Below are 21,564 nucleotides of genomic sequence, written 5' to 3' on the forward strand. Positions count from 1 at the left end.
AGAATAGCCGAGCCTATCTTAGTTGCATTTTGCATGTGTTGCATTAGGCATTTCTGTATAGTTAGGATCATGCATGGATTTCTAACATAGCTTTTGTTTTGGCTTGGAGTACTCGGTAAGTGTTTATGCTTTAGCATCCTTGCATGTGTGTGAGTGACTGCCATGATAGGATGCTTACAATGAGGCTATATGCTTATGTGATATAACTGCCTGAATGCCTGCGGGTGAAGGTTGGATTATTTGAATAGGAATAAATACATTGACTGTGAGTTTTAAGCCCACTAGATAGCGGCAAAATCATGTTTTTCTAAGCCCACCCGAGGGTGGCAAATCCACGTCTTAGCCAACTTGCGGGTAGCACCATCAAACCACTTTCAAAAATAAACATGAAATGTTTTGTTCCAATTCAGACGATCCAGTCTATATTTGTATGTTGTGCGCATCACATAGTAAATCTAGGCTAATAACCGGAATAAGAACGCATAAAGTTTTCCAAAACTAGATATCATGGTTAGTAGAGGCCGATCTTTGATCGGGCGAGCGGGGGTGCTCACGAAGTGACCTTCCCCAATCGTACCCAAGTTCCCGAGCCGAGGCAACTTTGGTGATGACGGACACGTGGCCTTAGGCAACGAGTCAGGATTTCCTAAATTTTCCAAAAATAAAATATTTAGGTGGCGACTCTGTATCTGGCAAAGCAGTCCATGTTTGGCACTTCTTTCAAAAAATCTGTTTTCTCAAAACGATTTGCCGGATTTGGACTCTTTGGTTCAGATTAAGAACCGTGGCAATTTGAGAGTCTGAACTTGTAGTGAACCCCAATACGAATAGAACGGGACCTCATTCCTCTCGGAACGTTCAGGGACGTCTACAGGTGGCTATTCTGTTGTTTCTTTGGTCTTTTCTCTTTTCGTTGGTCTCTCACCAACTTGGGATGCTAGCAAATGATAGGATGAGCTTTGTGGTGCCAACCTAGTTGGGATCATTTAGCTCATTGTGATGCTTTTGCACTTTTTTTTTCTTTATTGATGTAATTGGTCATGTACCTTATACTTGTTTATTCCATCAATACAGTTTTCTTTTTTGCCGATCAAAAAAAAAATGACAATTCTTCACACTTTTATAATAGTAGTAGATTATTTAATAGTTCTACAGTACCATGTATATTATTTACGTACATCTTTTAACAAATCACATAACAAATATTTTTTGAATTAGGACTTGTTGAGTAGAATATTCATTCAAAAAACTAAATAATCAGACACCAATAATTATATATTTGAATCGCATTTGTTTTTTTCAAAAAAACGAAAAATTATCCATCAGCATGGTTTTTAAAAGTTATTACACATTAGTGGAAAAGTTTATGTTTTTAACAATAATATTTCATAATGTTTATCTTTTTTTTGTAATTTTTTTCCTGACATCCACTGTAATGCAATTTCTAGCGAAAAAATAAATAAATATGAACTGCAATTAATTATCAAGAGTAGCCATCTAATTTTTTGTAATATAAATGTGATTCAAATATATAATTACTGATATTCAATCATCTTAATTTTTTATATAAATATTCTACTCAACGAATATTAAAAAGTAAATGATTCAAATAACTGAAGTTAGCCCGAAAATAATCCTACCAAGTTAAACGCTCTCCCCAGTTGACGTGATCAACTTAAAATAATCCAAACCCATTTTGTTTCTCCTAACTATCCATTCTCACTAACTTTGTTGCGACAAAGAGTAGCCAAGTGGTAGGTGCCCTTTTGTTTCTCCTAACTATTCATGCTCACTAAATTTATTGAGACAAAGGGTAGCCAAGTGGTAGGAGCCCTTTTACCAGACCCAAGGTTTGAGTTTCAAGTCTCAACCTTTCTGTTTTCCAAATTAGAATATAACTTTGTGTTGTAAATAATATAAAAATAATATAATATTTTTTTTAGAAAACAATCGTTGTAGATAGTTAAAAGGTGAACAATGACTCACATAATGTGTTGTGATTTTTTATTTATCAAGAATATTATGTATATAATTTCAAATGGTAAGAGTATTTTACAATTTTCATTATTATTGTAGTGAGTTCTATTTAAAATTTAAATTTTTTAATATTGCACTGCTACATTTTAAAAATTATTTTGTATTTTTTTATTTTTCTTTTCTTTAAAAAAATAACTGATATTGGTATAATCACTGCTGGTAAATCGACTTTTAGCGGCGTTTTAAAAACGCCGCTATAGGTACTGAAAACGTCGCTAATTATTTTTGTGACGTTTTGTACCAAACGCCGAAGACGCGGCCGTCGCTATAACTTTATGGCGTTTGGAAAACGTCGGTATATTAGTATAGGCGGCGTTTTTAAAAACGCCGCCAAATGTCCTACCCTAACTGTACTGTGACGTCAGTATGACATTTAGCGACGTTTTGAAAACGCCGTCAAAGATATTTATACATTTTAAAAATCTAACCGTTGGAATAGGGATATAGTGACGTTCAAAAAACGCCGCCATAGCCTTTATTTTTATTTTTTTTTATTTTTGAAGTTGTGCTAATTTTATATGGTTGAAAAAAATACCTGTCATAAACAATTATTAAGAACTAATAATTGATGTTTATTAAAATAATAAAAAACAAAATTAAAAATAAAAAACAATGCAATAAGATGAAAAATTATAAACAAAATAAAAATAAAAATAATCAATTTAACAGAAACATATAACTCATTTAGGTGCTAACCAAAATTGAGTGGATGCATCAAGAATTCACATCCTGTTAACAAATACAAACCACTTTGATATATATATATACATACACATTTAAAGAGGTCCACGTACTCCATGAAATCTGAAATGTGCATCTCTGTTGAGTTGAGACAGCATGTACCGACTACATAGTGCTTACAATATAGTGCTTGAGAAATTTGCATGGATCTATTTGCTGCAGCAACAAGTGTGGCTTCATTTAACCGAAGATTGGAACTTCGACATCACCGGTTGAACTTCTTGTGTGGTGATGCCAATGAGGTTGTTGTGGCTGATTCAAGCTGTAGTTGCACTGCTTGGTTGTTCCCTTAGCTTCCTCTTTGGATGACACTGCAGCGAGGAGATCTATTCCACCCAAATCCACCTTACTAAACATGAGGTTAGCAACAGCCCTGTCAATGGAATTCGTCTTTGATTCCATAGTTTTCGTGTCCTCCAACCTGAGAGAATAGAATTAGCCTTGTGAATATCTGTCGTTGCAACAAGAACACCAACACCATTGTTCTCATGACAAAATGAAACTTCATCATTTGACATGTATAAAAATGCAAAACCCTACACGCACAGAAAGTTTGTGTGCACAAAATGCAGCGATTTGTACATTTTGAGACATTGGTGGATACTGTGTGCGTAAACTTTTATGCACATATCATTGCTGATGCAATTGTATTTAACATGAAGGAAAATAATAAATGATGCAGTAGAAAATTTTAAGAGAAGTAAAGATGACAACATGAGAATAAAACAGGTTATGACTATTTTCATAGATCAAGGCATTTATGCTATTAGTAAATGAAATTGTAGCAGAGTTTCAGAGTACATTGAATAAGAAACTCCAAAACATTAGATTAGAGAGATGTGTGTATGTTGAAATATACCAAAAAGAAAAGACAATAAAATATGATTTCCACGATTCTTTAAGAACATTAACTACACTGCAAATGTTGGCTATCGCTACATTGCAGATATGCTCTCATATCATGTCAAGCTATCATTCCATCCAAAAACATAAATGATAGATCACATTGTGCACTCTGTTAGAAACTCTACCACATACTACCTAAACTAATCATGACAGGTAATAAAACACTATGAGTCTATGAGCGTCATGTTCAGCATAATCTATACTACTTATTTACCCTTAATAAGAGGAATTTTGCACATAATATCACAAAGAAAATACAAAGAATTTCAATGACGAATACGGAATTAAATGTTTACTTCACAAATCCCAAAACCCATAAATTCATATATAAGGGCATATTTTATACTATTATTAGAAGGTAACACCTTAATTGATGTCCTGACAGATTTTTAGCATGCCTGAATTACCCCATGCTCAAACATCTTTGCATAATTCTAGAATGCAATAATTCCAGCCTTTACCATATCTAAAACTACTTTCAATGGGTCAATAATTCCAGCCTTTACCATATCTACATATTCACCTGATCGTGCAACAGAAACAGAAGCTAATCATTTTAGTACAAGCTGAAAATAACATTCGCAGTCATGTGGCGAAATTTTTTTAAAATGGTCTTCGCATAAAAATGAAAACAATGGAGGTTTTTGAACTTTTCATTGTTTTTGTTTCTGAAAACACAAAATCAAAGCAAAAAACAAAAGCAAAAGCAAAAACAAAACCAAACAAGCAGGCACTTAGCTAGCCTGAGAAGTTTGCATTGTAGTGAGGCAGACCTTCAATACAGCAACACCACCAGAAAGCTTAGCTAATCTCTCTTGCAACTTCTCCTTGTCATAATCAGAAGTGCTCAAATCAATTGCCGACCTAATCTGTAATTACAAATGATAGGTAGCATAATGAAGTTAGGATCAGAAGAAATTTTTTATTTTTTACTTTTTTGCTATTGCTTTTCAATTAACTAATGGTCAATCAATCACCAACAGTTCAAGAATAAACTCAACAAGCAAATAGGGCTTCACATTTCGAAGAATGAAGCAACATATACCTGTTCACATCTCTCTTCCAAGGCCTCTTTGTCACCAGCACCGTCAATAACAACTGTGTCACCCCATGCTCAAACATCTTTGCATAATTCTAAAATGATTAGCTTGTACTAAAATTATTGTACTCAATCAGAATTATGATCAAAACACAAACAAACAAAAAAAAATCAGAATTACTCATGTCAGAAATCCTACTTCTCATCCTTTTACGTCTGCAACCAGCTTCATTATTGGTTTTTTTGGTCTTCAGTTGTCTTTTTTCAATTTTTATTTTATTTTTACTTATTAGGGACTTGTAGTCTAAAAGCACCTAAAAACTTAATAAACAAAGGAATGAAAATTGGAAGAGTCAACTAAAGATTAAAATTTAAAAAAAAAAATTGATTTAATTGAAAAGCAGTTTTTAAAAGTCAAATGGACCAAAAATCAATCATGCTGAATTCCATTAATCACAATGCAACAAGGCACAAGAACTTATGGAGAGAGAGAGAGAGAGCTGACCAACAGAAATGGCATTTTGAATCTCAGCACACATGGCAACAGCCTCTTCAGAGTCAATACCCTCCTCTGGTTCATCTTCTTCGATCAACCTGTCCTTATATCCATCCAAACCAGACCCAATTACCCTCACCTTTGACACCAAAAACCACTGAAACAAAGCAAACACAATCCCCACTAAAGCAGCCACAGGTATCACAATCTGTGTTAGGTTCTCACCCATCAAACCCATTTCAAAAACACTCCCAAATGTGTTCTGTTTTTGGAAACTACGAGTCTATGGTGGCTTGTTTTGAAGAACATACAAAAATTTTGAAACTAGAACAAGAGAAGATAACCTATATATCTATTATCCAAAGGGTATAATAAAATTAGTGGCTTTGCTTTGCATTGGGTCCCTATTTAGGAATTTGATAAACAAAAACAAAAACAAGGTTGGTTTGATTGACAGGTAGGCCAGTGGTGGTTTTATTCCATGGAAGCTGCTTGAAAAAAAAAAGGTAGGTTTGATTATCAGGTAGCCATTTCACATTTGGTGGTATTTACCAATTTTACTTTGAATTGAATAGATACTTCTACCCAAATTCCACCTTCCTTGTTAAGACCTCATTATCATTTAATTATGCAAAGTTTGAAAATTCCATATCTCCAGATGAGAGGAGGTTCCATTTGTTTGACAAATAACAGATGCAAATCAGCCTTAAACTTTATTAACTTGCGCCTTTGAAATGCATTAAGCCACTGCTAACATATCAAATCGCAAAATCAGTGTGTCATCCTACCAGTAAATATGACAAATATTCTGGATATCTAGTTACGACCATAGGCTCATATCCCATATATAGAAGGTGATACTTTAATTACAACAAAGGTAGAATACATTATCTCAGGTCGAGCTCAGTACTTTGAGCTCTCCACTGCCTCTCTCTCTCTCTCTCTCTCTCTCTCTCTCTCTCTTGGCTGGACTGCTCTATGTCTCTTCCAGTCATCGCCTTTGTCTCCGATGCCTCTAACATGTTTTGCCACTCTTTGGTGAACTTCTGACCACCCGGTCTACCCCTATCCACATAAAAGTCCAAGTACATGCCCAAGCATAACAAATTATGACTATTGAAGCATGAAACAATGCTTCAACTACATGTACAATCTTGAATTTGTATTTTAACATATTTTCATAATTAACACAAAATTCCAATATCCAGATTCCAGAAACACAAAAGTCCAACATAAGATCAATAGACAAAACTTCTTATGATGTTCATAAGAGTCTATTTATTCACTTCCACAAATTAGTCCCCTCAATCCAAGACTCAAATTTTATAAACAACATACATATTGCTCAAGAATGTCATATTGTTTTAAGGTTGTTCATACCTCATGTGCCTAAAAAGAAATAAAGACTTTGTCATGCAAAAGGTTCCAACATGAACAAGCTAGAGTATGTATTATGACTATAAATGCACCAACTTGCATCCAACTCACTACCCAAGGCAACTTTCAAGAAAAATTTCAACATCTAGACATACCTCCGAAAGCCACACTAATTGGATCATTATGCCCTCCACCAAAATTTTCTAGGGCACTGGCAAAAGCAATGTCCTCATCATATCCCCCGCCAAGTCCTTCACTGCAAGTTAAAGAACAAACAGAAACACCAGCATCACTTACCATAAAATACACTAACTTGATAATATTTTACCAACATAATGGGCAAAAAGGATTCATGTAAGGCTTAGTTTGAATTGGTATCTGTATGATGGTCATAAACGACCCAAATCAACAACCTATCAATAACTCTTCACTTTCTTTGGAAGGCAAAGGAGCCAAACTCATCCAACTAACAAAAGTTTGTGCAGAATCAATATATCTTTCCCTTGAAAATCAATAACAACATGATGCAGAATTTCTAGCCAAGGACAAGATCACAGGGATAACAAGAAAATTAGATTTTTGCTAATGTAAACTTTGTTCATTCTCTCAATTTCATTCCTATCTAATATGTTTCACTTCTTTTTCAAACCAAAATTGTTCATCAAAACAAAGATATTAAAAAGTTAAGAACATCCGGGGAAAAAGAACACCAACTTATTTAAGCATATTATCCTGAAAACAGAGTTATGGTTGAAAATTAGATGACATTAACATCTTAACATAGGGAACAGCTATAAATTGAAGTTCAATTAATGGTGCCTAATCAAATTGAAGCAACAACATATCAAATTTATGCAAATGAATGATTGAATACATAAATAAAATCAAATATAATCGAAATTCAAAGATATACGGCAATTGCAAGAAAAAGTTAAAAAATATGAAAGAAAAGTTGAATTCGTAAATCAGGCAAAAGTTCAGAGACAAGATTAAAAATGTACTCACGTGTATTTCCGACATCCTTTGTAAAATTTTAAACTTCTTTCCCTCGGGGATTCAGCACTCTCCTCCAGGCATTGCATCTGTTTCACCAAAGAAGGCATCATCATGACATTTGGAGCACAAAACAAAGTCAAAATAGTTTTAAAATGAAGGCAAAAGAGATAGTGGACAGATGATATACCCCCCACAGGCCATCACAGCCAAGAATGATGAAGTGGTCTCGCTCTGTAAGCTTCGATGGAGCTTCGAAATTGGTTGGATCTGGAGCTTCGATGGAGCTTCGAAATTACTTCGATGGAGCTTCGAATATCTGAATCTTCGATGGAAATCACTGAATCTTCAACGGAGCTTCGAAATCGGTTGGATCTGGAGCTTCGATGGAGCTTCGAATATCTGAATCTTCGCTGGAAATCACTGAATCTTCAACGAAGCTTCGAAATCAGTTGGATCTGGAGCTTCGATGGAGCTTCGAAATTGCTTCGATGGAGCTTCGAATATCTGAATCTTCGCTGGAAATCACTGAATCTTCAACAGAGCTTCGAAATCGGTTGGATCTGGAGCTTCGATGGAGCTTCGAAATTGCTTCGATGGAGCTTCGAATATCTGAATCTTCGCTGGAAATCACTGAATCTTCAACGGAGCTTCGAAATCGGTTCGATCTAGAGCTTCGATGGAGCTTCGAAATTACTTCGATGGAGCTTAGAGAGGGTTGAGAGAGAGAGAGAGAGAGAGAGAGAGAGAGAGAGGGGGGGCTCAGATAAAATGATGTATGCGTATGGGTTGAGAGAGGGCCAGATACAAAATAAGGGTTGAGAAGGGGCGTGCGGTACACCGCATTCGGAGGCATTTTTCAACGCCTCCTGTTATAAAACGGCGCCGTTTTGGTTAAAAAGAATATGCGGCGTTTATAAAACGCCGTTAAATGTTAATAACAGTGACATTTAAAAAAACGTCGTTAAAAAAACGCCACCGTAACCCTTTTTTCCTGTAGTGAATGGGAGAAGTTATTCCATGTCACTGTGACATAGGCCTTATTCAGTTTGTGATGGATAGAAAAGATATGATTCACAATAAATTGTTGGGAATGGAAGAGACAACAAGGGGTTAAATGCATGTTAATTGGAAACTGAAACAATTTTTTCCTACAGGGGGATTTTGGTAATAAAGTTAAGGGTATTAAAATATTTTAAAGGGAGATTTATTTATAAATTTCGTTTGGTAGATTTATAATCCAATAAACCCACAAGGTTTTCTTGTATTCCATGAAGTCTCATATATTTAGATTAGTATTTCAGGAGGTCTTTTTTTCCTGATTTATAATTTTTTGGAGACTATTATACCCATTGTTCTATTTTAGTATGTATTATACACAATAGGATATATGCATTTCTTTATATTTTGTTATTTCTATTTTGGAAGTTTTGGTGATTAGAGATCTTGGAGAAATCAATAGATATGTTTCCATTATATGTTTTTGTAAGAGTTTCGTTTGTGCATTGGTGGTGAGAGAACATTTAAATATTTTCTATTTTTATTGTTGTGATTCGAAACTCTTTTTTTTTTTTTTTTTTTTTCCATTGCTACAGTTTTGAAATTCTATTTTCTTTTATTGTTGCGGTTGTCAAGTTTAGAATTTTTGGACGAAGGTTAGATAATATTCAAATACTACATTCTTCCATTGTTGCAGCTCGAAACTCTGTTTCTTTCATTGTTGCGGTTTTGAAGCTCTGCTTTATTCAATTGTTGTGGTTTTGAAGTTCAGAATTGTTGGATGAAAGTTATCACCATTTTTCGTTTTGCAACTGCATGTATGTATGCATTTGGTAGAGATTCATGTTCAATAATTGATTAAAGTTGGATTGGATTTTTTGTTTTGAGATGAATTGATATGGTATTATGTATCAGTGCGTGTGCGTGTATGTTTATTGGATGGGTATTTCAATGAATGTGAACGTTCACATTCACTGAAGTTATTGTTGTTATGAATTATCATATTTTAATATTTTGCATTTGAGGATGTGAATTTCAACATTGGAAGCATGTTGTAACAACCCTCATACTGTTTACCGACTAATGACTGATTGATTACCGATAACCATCGATTACCGTTAAACTGAATTGATCATGACTGATAATTGAACTGATTAAAAGTACTGAACTGACTGACCGAAATTGAAACTGAATGGAATGAATACATCTGTTTGAATTGCATTTTATCTGTTGACTGTTTGTTTGATCTGTTCATGTTTTATGTTTAAACTGCTAATTGAAGGCCTTATCGGCGGCCGAACCGGGAATTGGTTAGTGTTTTATGATCCTCATAATTAATGTGATTTTATGGTATGTTTATTTGGAAACTGATTAGGTATGACTAAATTAGATTAAAATGAGTTAAATTGCAACAGTTGCCGTAATTACCATTTTGCCACACTTAGTGGCCACTATCTCACACACATGTGAGCCTTGTGCATACTTCAATAAAAACATTTCATCATCTTTCTCCTTGCCATAGCCGACCAAGAGGGAAGAGAGGGAGAGAGAGTGAGAAAAATTGGATTCTATCTTGGGTTTTGCTTGATAATTGAAGGTTGATTGTTAATTTGAGCTCCCTTCTTAAACTACAAGACTAAAGGTAGCTCCATTGTCTTCTTGTTCATGTTTTAAGTTGATTCTTGCATGGTTCATGTCATATTGATGGAGTGTAGAGCCAAAACATGGTTTAGATGTTGAATTGTAGCTTGATTGTTGCATGCATGTTGCTATTCTTAAGTTTTGAGGTTGTAAGTCCATGTTTCCTCACATGCATGTCCATCTTTTGGTCATACTCCATGAGTTCATCTTGTTTTTGAAGGTTTGAGCTCTTTTGAAACAGCATTAAAGCTTTGAAAATGATTTAAGATCATGCATGTCATGTTTGAGGATTGTTCTTGGAAAATGGTTTGAAATTGGGTTTGAATTAACCACCCTTGGGCCTTGATTTCTCAAAATTGAGCTTTGAATCATGTTATTCCATGTGTTTATAAGAGTTTTCCAGAAAATGAGCCCAAGAGGATCGGTTTTGAGCTTGGAGGTGCAATCTGGAATTTCCAGATTCTGCACCTCCGCTCGAGCGGGGGAAATGCCGCTCGAGCGTGGAATCCGAGCATCCAGCATCTCTCTGCACTGTTTTACAGTCCGCTCGAGCGGAGGACTGGGCGCTCGAGCGGAGTCATGTCTCAAGCTCGAGCGGGCGTCGAGCGGAGATTTCACCCATCCAGTACTTTTACAGTACGCTCGAGCGGGAAAGTTTACGCTCGAGCGTGTACCTTTGTTGCATGATCGCTCGAGCGGGGAAACTTGCGCTCGAGCGGGACTCTGTTTTTCTGAAAATGCTTTTAAATGTGCATCTTTGCATCCTCATCCCATTCTAGGCATTCTTAGGCCTAGTTTAAGACATCTTATTGAGGATATAGAGGTAGAACACACCGAGGCATTAGGGATTAAGTTGTTATCTTTCCCAACTGTGTAGCTTAGTGTGTTCAATCTGTTACCTGTGTAGGGTTGGCGATTGGGGAGGCACGCTCTAGCACACTGTAGCCCAAACTCTGTGAGTAACGATTGTGTAAAGATATGTTCACAAATGAATATTTTCTGAACAACTGAACTGTACTGTTTTCTGAACTGATTACTGTTAACTGAATGAATGTATGTCCTATATTCTGAACTGTACTGTGGCATCCTTGGCATCTACTGTTACTGTTACTGTTACTGTTACAGAGATCTCTGTCGGTTCCCTCGTGGAACCACTACTGTTTACTGACTGATGGCCATCATTACTGTTTGGTCTTTAAGACCTACTGTTTACTGTACTGTTATGCTAATGGATGTACCACATATGACTGAATAACTGTTCTGACTGAAAGACTGAAGTATTGTTTAATGAACTGATTTCATTACTGTAAGGACATTTCATTCATAACCTCTTTACGCATTATGTTATTCACTGGGCTTTAGCTCACTGTTTATATATATATGTAGGTGCTCAGCCACCAGATCGGAGCTAGGAGCGTGGGTTAGACTCCAGTTTTGTCAAGCCAGCCTTTGTGCCTCACTGCGAGGTTCCGAGTTGCCATGCTATGGCTTGGGGTGTTTTGTTTTGTTTCCCCCGTCTGTCTCCATACTGTTTGGATTACTGTATAGACTGTCAGCTACTAACTGTACTGTTATCAAGGGATTAGGTCCCTGTACTGTGTGACTGTAAATTCTGTATAGACCGTACTGTTTGTATGTACGAATGCACGAAAAATCTTTTTGGCATACAGACTGTCACAGCTCATTGGACATTGTTTAATTACTGTATTGGCTTCCGCCAGGCCCTGTACTCTGTTTTACTGTATTACTGTTAAGCAGGCCTTCGGTAATCTCGGATTACTGGCCGGTTACGGTGCTAAACCCATAGGACCGGGTTTGGGTCGTGACACATGTGATGGTTGCAAATGTAGATTGATGATTGCATGGCTATTACATAATATAAATGTTTACATATCACTGATATAGTATGAGTTTTGCATGATTATTATATAGTGTGAATATTCATATTGTAAGGAATCAATGCTTGTTGTAAATTATCACATTGTAATGTGTTGCAATTGGTGTTGTGATCATCACATTATTAATCAATGTTAATATTTACATTCAGAAATAATCATATAAGTGCAAATAACAATGTGTTATTTTACCAACATGCATTTATAATGTGAAAATTTACATTGACATTTATTTACCACAACTCATATTAAGCCAATGGTTATATGTACACAAATATAATCAACCACCAGTAATATACGGATATTCGCAGTAGCTACACTTCGATCGATGTGAATGTTCACAACGTTACTTCTTCACATCAGAGTAAGGTAGATGATTTAGGTTTTTGGAAATGTGAGAGATTTTCTTTCTAGAATAATAGAGAGATTTTTTTCGTAGAATAAATGAGAGATTTTTTTTCTAGAATAATAGAGAGATTTTTTTCGTAGGATAAATGAGAGATTTTCTCCATGAAATAAATGAGACATTTTCTCCCTAAAATGAGAGAGAAATTTTTCTCTATGAAGGACAATTATTGTTATTTTTTTTTTTATTGTGTATTGATTTTAAAATGGAAACATGTCCAAAAAGTTTGGAAGGGTGATTTTGTCATATCACCTTAAATAGGACCTAATGGAATATTAAGGAGTTGTTTGGGGTGTCCTAAATAAGTGCATTTTTGTCTTTTTAGACTAAAAAATTGAAGAAAAAAAGATGGATATTTGGATTAACTTTTTGACTTTTTACAAAAAATGTGTATTAAAAAATTGTATAAATAAGTGTGCAGGAGAAGTTAGTGGAGTAAGCCGTACAGGTTGGGCAGTGTAGTGGGCTGGTTAGGAGATGGGAAATGATTGCCTTCTATTCGGACTTGAATTGGATGGTGTTGTTCGGCCCGTGGAGGCTCACCACGGGTCCCATTTTGCTAATCGGAACCGTCAATGTGTAGAACCCGTCGAATACTATATGCTTGTAAAAAATCACGTTAATTGGATATCGATAACTATCTGATCGTATTAGTTTTTTTTGTCAATGGTTAACTATAACACCATCCATTTTTTATACAAGAATGATTTGATCATATAGTTAGCGATATCCGATCCTCGTAATTTTTCACAAATATATAGTACTGGACGAGTTCTACATATTCAACGGTTCGAATTATCAAAACGGGACCCGTGGTGGGCTCCCACAGGCCCAACATTATCATCCAACTTTGTGAATATATATGTAATTTTTTTTTTGTCCTTTTCTTTCATGTCAGTACCTAGAGGTATTTTAATATTATGTATATTAATTTTTTTATATTTTTAATTCGTGAATACTGATGACTTTTTTACTTTTATTTTTTTTGTAACTTTTTTACCTTTTAAATTTTTTTAAACACTTCAAACCAGGCCTAAAAAAAGAAAAAAGATGGGTTAAATGGACATAACATTTAGAAATATGATTTTTTGAAAAATAGCCCTTGTTTAAAATACGAATTATCTTTTGTAAATTTGGAAATTATAAATACCTTATTTAAAAAAAAAATTATTAACAGAATTAACATAAAAAAAATCCTAAATATTATCTTATACAACTTTAAAATTACTTGAATTGTTAATTAAAATATATTTATGATATTAAAAATTATTAATCACCTTAATTTTTTTTTTTTTAATAAAATGAGTCGTTTGTTATGTGATTAAAAATTTTAAAAAACATGATATAATTTCTAAAATCATATGAGAAAATTTATATTTTATGCAAAGGATATGTATATAATTTACCCTAAAACTAAAATGTAAAGAGTAACACAGTCATTAAAGCAGAAGTTACTTGGTGATGATAGAATATTACTTTACATCATTTATTAGGAGACACTTTTTCAATTATTTTCTTTTAGGAGATAATAGTTTTTCCGGTTCAAAATAATAGTTTCTTTTAAAGAATATAATTTTTTTTTGATAGTATAATTATTATACTTTAAAAATATTAATATTTTAATATTATTTTTTGATAGTATATTTTTTTGAAAATATTAATTATTATAATTGTACTTTTTATATTGTTAATGAATTTAAAAGAATGGTAAAATAGAAAATTTATATTATTTTGATTCTTGATTTTTAAAAAGAGACTAAGGCCAAGTTTGGCTATTACAAAATAATCTATTTTTTTTTTATCTTTTTATCTTTTTTTCATCACATCACCTCTCTACTTTTCTGCACATCTTTTCGTAAAAAGACAAAAAATACACTTATTTAGGTCATTCCAAACAACCCCTTAGGACAATGAAAAAAAGGAATAAGGGACTAATATTTTAGGACGGAAAGAGTAATAAAAATCAGGATGAATTACACTAAAGGTCCCTATAATTTGAAACTTGTGTCACCTTGGTCCCTAATTTTTTAATTGTGACACATTTAACCCTGTATTTTAAATCTTGTTCCAAATAAGGACAATTGAATATACCATTGCTCAATTTCAAGGATAAAGTCGTCAATTTGATAAAATATAAACTAATTTAACAAAAGCAAATGTCAAAAATTATTTTAAAATTATTAAAAATTATTTCTACCCACCAATGGTAAAATTATGTAAAATTGATAAATCTTATACACATTTATTTATTTTACCAAATTAATTTTCATTATATGTGTTTGGATGATGACACTGCTGGTAAATCGACTTTTAGCGGCGTTTTAAAAACGCCGCTATAGGTACTGAAAACGTCGCTAATTATTTTTGTGACGTTTTGTACCAAACGCCGAAGACGCGGCCGTCGTTATAGTTTTATGGCGTTTGGAAAACGTCGGTATATTAGTATAGGCGGCGTTTTTAAAAACGCCGCCAAATGTCCTACCCTAACTGTACTGTGACGTCAGTATGACATTTAGCGACGTTTTGAAAACGCCGTCAAAGATATTTATACATTTTAAAAATCTAACCGTTGGAATAGGGATATAGTGACGTTCAAAAAACGCCGCCATAGCCTTTATTTTTATTTTTTTTTATTTTTGAAGTTGTGCTAATTTTATATGGTTGAAAAAAATACCTGTCATAAACAATTATTAAGAACTAATAATTGATGTTTATTAAAATAATAAAAAACAAAATTAAAAATAAAAAACAATGCAATAAGATGAAAAATTATAAACAAAATTAAAATAAAAATAATCAATTTAACAGAAACATATAACTCATTTAGGTGCTAACCAAAATTGAGTGGATGCATCAAGAATTCACATCCTGTTAACAAATACAAACCACTTTGATATATATATACATACACATTTAAAGAGGTCCACGTACTCCATGAAATCTGAAATGTGCATCTCTGTTGAGTTGAGACAGCATGTACCGACTACATAGTGCTTACAATATAGTGCTTGAGAAATTTGCATGGATCTATTTGCTGCAGCAACAAGTGTGGCTTCATTTAACCGAAGATTGGAACTTCGACATCACCGGTTGAACTTCTTGTGTGGTGATGCCAATGAGGTTGTTGTGGCTGATTCAAGCTGTAGTTGCACTGCTTGGTTGTTCCCTTAGCTTCCTCTTTGGATGACACTGCAGCGAGGAGATCTATTCCACCCGAATCCACCTTACTAAACATGAGGTTAGCAACAGCCCTGTCAATGGAATTCGTCTTTGATTCCATAGTTTTCGTGTCCTCCAACCTGAGAGAATAGAATTAGCCTTGTGAATATCTGTCGTTGCAACAAGAACACCAACACCATTGTTCTCATGACAAAATGAAACTTCATCATTTGACATGTATAAAAATGCAAAACCCTACACGCACAGAAAGTTTGTGTGCACAAAATGCAGCGATTTGTACATTTTGAGACATTGGTGGATACTGTGTGCGTAAACTTTTATGCACATATCATTGCTGATGCAATTGTATTTAACATGAAGGAAAATAATAAATGATGCAGTAGAAAATTTTAAGAGAAGTAAAGATGACAACATGAGCTTCAGGAAGAGGAGAATAAAACAGGTTATGACTATTTTCATAGATCAAGGCATTTATGCTATTAGTAAATGAAATTGTAGCAGAGTTTCAGAGTACATTGAATAAGAAACTCCAAAACATTAGATTAGAGAGATGTGTGTATGTTGAAATATACCAAAAAGAAAAGACAATAAAATATGATTTCCACGATTCTTTAAGAACATTAACTACACTGCAAATGTTGGCTATCGCTACATTGCAGATATGCTCTCATATCATGTCAAGCTATCATTCCATCCAAAAACATAAATGATAGATCACATTGTGCACTCTGTTAGAAACTCTACCACATACTACCTAAACTAATCATGACAGGTAATAAAACACTATGAGTCTATGAGCGTCATGTTCAGCATAATCTATACTACTTATTTACCCTTAATAAGAGGAATTTTGCACATAATATCACAAAGAAAATACAAAGAATTTCAATGACGAGTACGGAATTAAATGTTTACTTCACAAATCCCAAAACCCATAAATTCATATATAAGGGCATATTTTATACTATTATTAGAAGGTAACACCTTAATTGATGTCCTGACAGATTTTTAGCATGCCTGAATTACCCCATGCTCAAACATCTTTGCATAATTCTAGAATGCAATAATTCCAGCCTTTACCATATCTAAAACTACTTTCAATGGGTCAATAATTCCAGCCTTTACCATATCTACATATTCACCTGATCGTGCAACAGAAACAGAAGCTAATCATTTTAGTACAAGCTGAAAATAACATTCGCAGTCATGTGGCGAAATTTTTTTAAAATGGTCTTCGCATAAAAATGAAAACAATGGAGGTTTTTGAACTTTTCATTGTTTTTGTTTCTGAAAACACAAAATCAAAGCAAAAAACAAAAGCAAAAGCAAAAACAAAACCAAACAAGCAGGCACTTAGCTAGCCTGAGAAGTTTGCATTGTAGTGAGGCAGACCTTCAATACAGCAACACCACCAGAAAGCTTAGCTAATCTCTCTTGCAACTTCTCCTTGTCATAATCAGAAGTGCTCAAATCAATTGCCGACCTAATCTGTAATTACAAATGATAGGTAGCATAATGAAGTTAGGATCAGAAGAAATTTTTTATTTTTTACTTTTTTGCTATTGCTTTTCAATTAACTAATGGTCAATCAATCACCAACAGTTCAAGAATAAACTCAACAGGCAAATAGGGCTTCACATTTCAAAGAATGAAGCAACATATACCTGTTCACATCTCTCTTCCAAGGCCTCTTTGTCACCAGCACCGTCAATAACAACTGTGTCACCCCATGCTCAAACATCTTTGCATAATTCTAAAATGATTAGCTTGTACTAAAATTATTGTACTCAATCAGAATTATGATCAAAACACAAACAAACAAAAAAAAATCAGAATTACTCATGTCAGAAATCCTACTTCTCATCCTTTTACGTCTGCAACCAGCTTCATTATTGGTTTTTTTGGTCTTCAGTTGTCTTTTTTCAATTTTTATTTTATTTTTACTTATTAGGGACTTGTAGTCTAAAAGCACCTAAAAACTTAATAAACAAAGGAATGAAAATTGGAAGAGTCAACTAAAGATTAAAATTTAAAAAAAAAAAAAATTGATTTAATTGAAAAGCAGTTTTTAAAAGTCAAATGGACCAAAAATCAATCATGCTGAATTCCATTAATCACAATGCAACAAGGCATAAGAACTTATGGAGAGAGAGAAAGAGAGCTGACCAACAGAAATGGCATTTTGAATCTCAGCACACATTGCAACAGCCTCTTCAGAGTCAATACCCTCCTCTGGTTCATCTTCTTCGATCAACCTGTCCTTATATCCATCCAAACCAGACCCAATTACCCTCACCTTTGACACCAAAAACCACTGAAACAAAGCAAACACAATCCCCACTAAAGCAGCCACAGGTATCACAATCTGTGTTAGGTTCTCACCCATCAAACCCATTTCAAAAACACTCCCAAATGTGTTCTGTTTTTGGAAACTACGAGTCTATGGTGGCTTGTTTTGAAGAACATACAAAAATTTTGAAACTAGAACAAGAGAAGATAACCTATATATCTATTATCCAAAGGGTATAATAAAATTAGTGGCTTTGCTTTGCATTGGGTCCCTATTTAGGAATTTGATAAACAAAAACAAAAACAAGGTTGGTTTGATTGACAGGTAGGCCAGTGGTGGTTTTATTCCATGGAAGCTGCTTGAAAAAAAAAAGGTAGGTTTGATTATCAGGTAGCCATTTCACATTTGGTGGTATTTACCAATTTTACTTTGAATTGAATAGATACTTCTACCCAAATTCCACCTTCCTTGTTAAGACCTCATTATCATTTAATTATGCAAAGTTTGAAAATTCCATATCTCCAGATGAGAGGAGGTTCCATTTGTTTGACAAATAACAGATGCAAATCAGCCTTAAACTTTATTAACTTGCGCCTCTGAAATGCATTAAGCCACTGCTAACATATCAAATCGCAAAATCAGTGTGTCATCCTACCAGTAAATATGACAAATATTCTGGATATCTAGTTACGACCATAGGCTCATATCCCATATATAGAAGGTGATACTTTAATTACAACAAAGGTAGAATACATTATCTCAGGTCGAGCTCAGTACTTTGAGCTCTCCACTGCCTCTCTCTCTCTCTCTCTCTCTCTCTCTCTTGGCTGGACTGCTCTATGTCTCTTCCAGTCATCGCCTTTGTCTCCGATGCCTCTAACATGTTTTTCCACTCTTTGGTGAACTTCTGACCACCCGGTCTACCCCTATCCACATAAAAGTCCAAGTACATGCCCAAGCATAACAAATTATGACTATTGAAGCATGAAACAATGCTTCAACTACATGTACAAGCTTGAATTTGTATTTTAACATATTTTCATAATTAACACAAAATTCCAATATCCAGATTCCAGAAACACAAAAGTCTAACATAAGATCAATAGACAAAACTTCTTATGATGTTCATAAGAGTCTATTTATTCACTTCCACAAATTAGTCCCCTCAATCCAAGACTCAAATTTTATAAACAACATACATATTGCTCAAGAATGTCATATTGTTTTAAGGTTGTTCATACCTCATGTGCCTAAAAAGAAATAAAGACTTTGTCATGCAAAAGGTTCCAACATGAACAAGCTAGAGTATGTATTATGACTATAAATGCACCAACTTGCATCCAACTCACTACCCAAGGCAACTTTCAAGAAAAAATTTCAACATCTAGACATACCTCCGAAAGCCACACTAATTGGATCATTATGCCCTCCACCAAAATTTTCTAGGGCACTGGCAAAAGCAATGTCCCCATCATATCCCCCGCCAAGTCCTTCACTGCAAGTTAAAGAACAAACAGAAACACCAGCATCACTTACCATAAAATACACTAACTTGATAATATTTTACCAACATAATGGGCAAAAAGGATTCATGCAAGGCTTAGTTTGAATTGGTATCTGTATGATGGTCATAAACGACCCAAATCAACAACCTATCAATAACTCTTCACTTTCTTTGGAAGGCAAAGGAGCCAAACTCATCCAACTAACAAAAGTTTGTGCAGAATCAATATATCTTTCCCTTGAAAATCAATAACAACATAATGCAGAATTTCTAGCCAAGGACAAGATCACAGGGATAACAAGAAAATTAGATTTTTGCTAATGTAAACTTTGTTCATTCTCTCAATTTCATTCCTATCTAATATGTTTCACTTCTTTTTCAAACCAAAATTGTTCATCAAAACAAAGATATTAAAAAGTTAAGAACATCCGGGGAAAAAGAACACCAACTTATTGAAGCATCTTATCCTGAAAACAGAGTTATGGTTGAAAATTAGATGACATTAACATCTTAACATAGGGAACAGCTATAAATTGAAGTTCAATTAATGGTGCCTAATCAAATTGAAGCAACAACATATCAAATTTATGCAAATGAATGATTGAATACATAAATAAAATCAAATATAATCGAAATTCAAAGATATACGGCAATTGCAAGAAAAAGTTAAAAAATATGAAAGAAAAGTTGAATTCGTAAATCAGGCAAAAGTTCAGAGACAAGATTAAAAATGTACTCACGTGTATTTCCGACATCCTTAGTAAAATTTTAAACTTCTTTCCCTCGGGGATTCAGCACTCTCCTCCAGGCATTGCATCTGTTTCACCAAAGAAGGCATCATCATGACATTTGGAGCACAAAACAAAGTCAAAATAGTTTTAAAATGAAGGCAAAAGAGATAGTGGACAGATGATATACCCCCCACAGGCCATCACAGCCAAGAATGATGAAGTGGTCTCGCTCTGTAAGCTTCGATGGAGCTTCGAAATCGGTTGGATCTGGAGCTTCGATGGAGCTTCGAAATTGCTTCGATGGAGCTTCGAATATCTGAATCTTCGATGGAAATCACTGAATCTTCAACGGAGCTTCGAAATCGGTTGGATCTGGAGCTTCGATGGAGCTTCGAATATCTGAATCTTCGCTGGAAATCACTGAATCTTCAACGAAGCTTCGAAATCGGTTGGATTTGGAGCTTCGATGGAGCTTCGAATATCTGAATCTTCGCTGGAAATCACTGAATCTTCAACAGAGCTTCGAAATCGGTTGGATCTGGAGCTTCGATGGAGCTTCGAAATTGCTTCGATGGAGCTTCGAATATCTGAATCTTCGCTGGAAATCACTGAATCTTCAACGGAGCTTCGAAATCGGTTCGATCTAGAGCTTCGATGGAGCTTCGAAATTACTTCGATGGAGCTTAGAGAGGGTTGAGAGAGAGAGAGAGAGAGAGAGAGAGAGGGGGCTCAGATAAAATGATGTATGCGTATGGGTTGAGAGAGGGCCAGATACAAAATAAGGGTTGAGAAGGGGCGTGCGGTACACCGCATTCGGAGGCGTTTTTCAACGCCTCCTGTTATAAAACGGCGCCGTTTTGGTTAAAAAGAATATGCGGCGTTTATAAAACGCCGTTAAATGTTAATAACAGTGACGTTTAAAAAAACGTCGTTAAAAAAACGCCACCGTAACCCTTTTTTCCTGTAGTGTGATCATGTAATGGTGATTGTTTTTATTTTCATTAAATTACTTTCTATTTTTCAAAAGTCAAATATGGTGACAAGTTTTATATTATTATTAAACCAATCCATTAAATCAAAAAATCCAAATCTAAAAACATTTTATATATTAAGGGGTTGTTTGGAATGATCTAAATAAGTGCACTTTTTGACTTTTTTTATAAAATATGAGTTGGGTTTGGGTTGAGTTTGAAGTGATGTGTTAAAGAGATGATGTGACTTAAATAAGATAATGACTTTTTGATTTTTTGACTTTTTTTCAATCATACCAAACCAACTTTAAATATATTAATTACACATTAAAAGTTTAGTAACTACATATTGCATGAT

The sequence above is a fragment of the Camellia sinensis genome, chromosome 14 (genome assembly GCF_055761805.1).
Source record: "Camellia sinensis isolate YWXY chromosome 14, ASM5576180v1, whole genome shotgun sequence".
Lineage (NCBI taxonomy): Eukaryota > Viridiplantae > Streptophyta > Magnoliopsida > Ericales > Theaceae > Camellia > Camellia sinensis.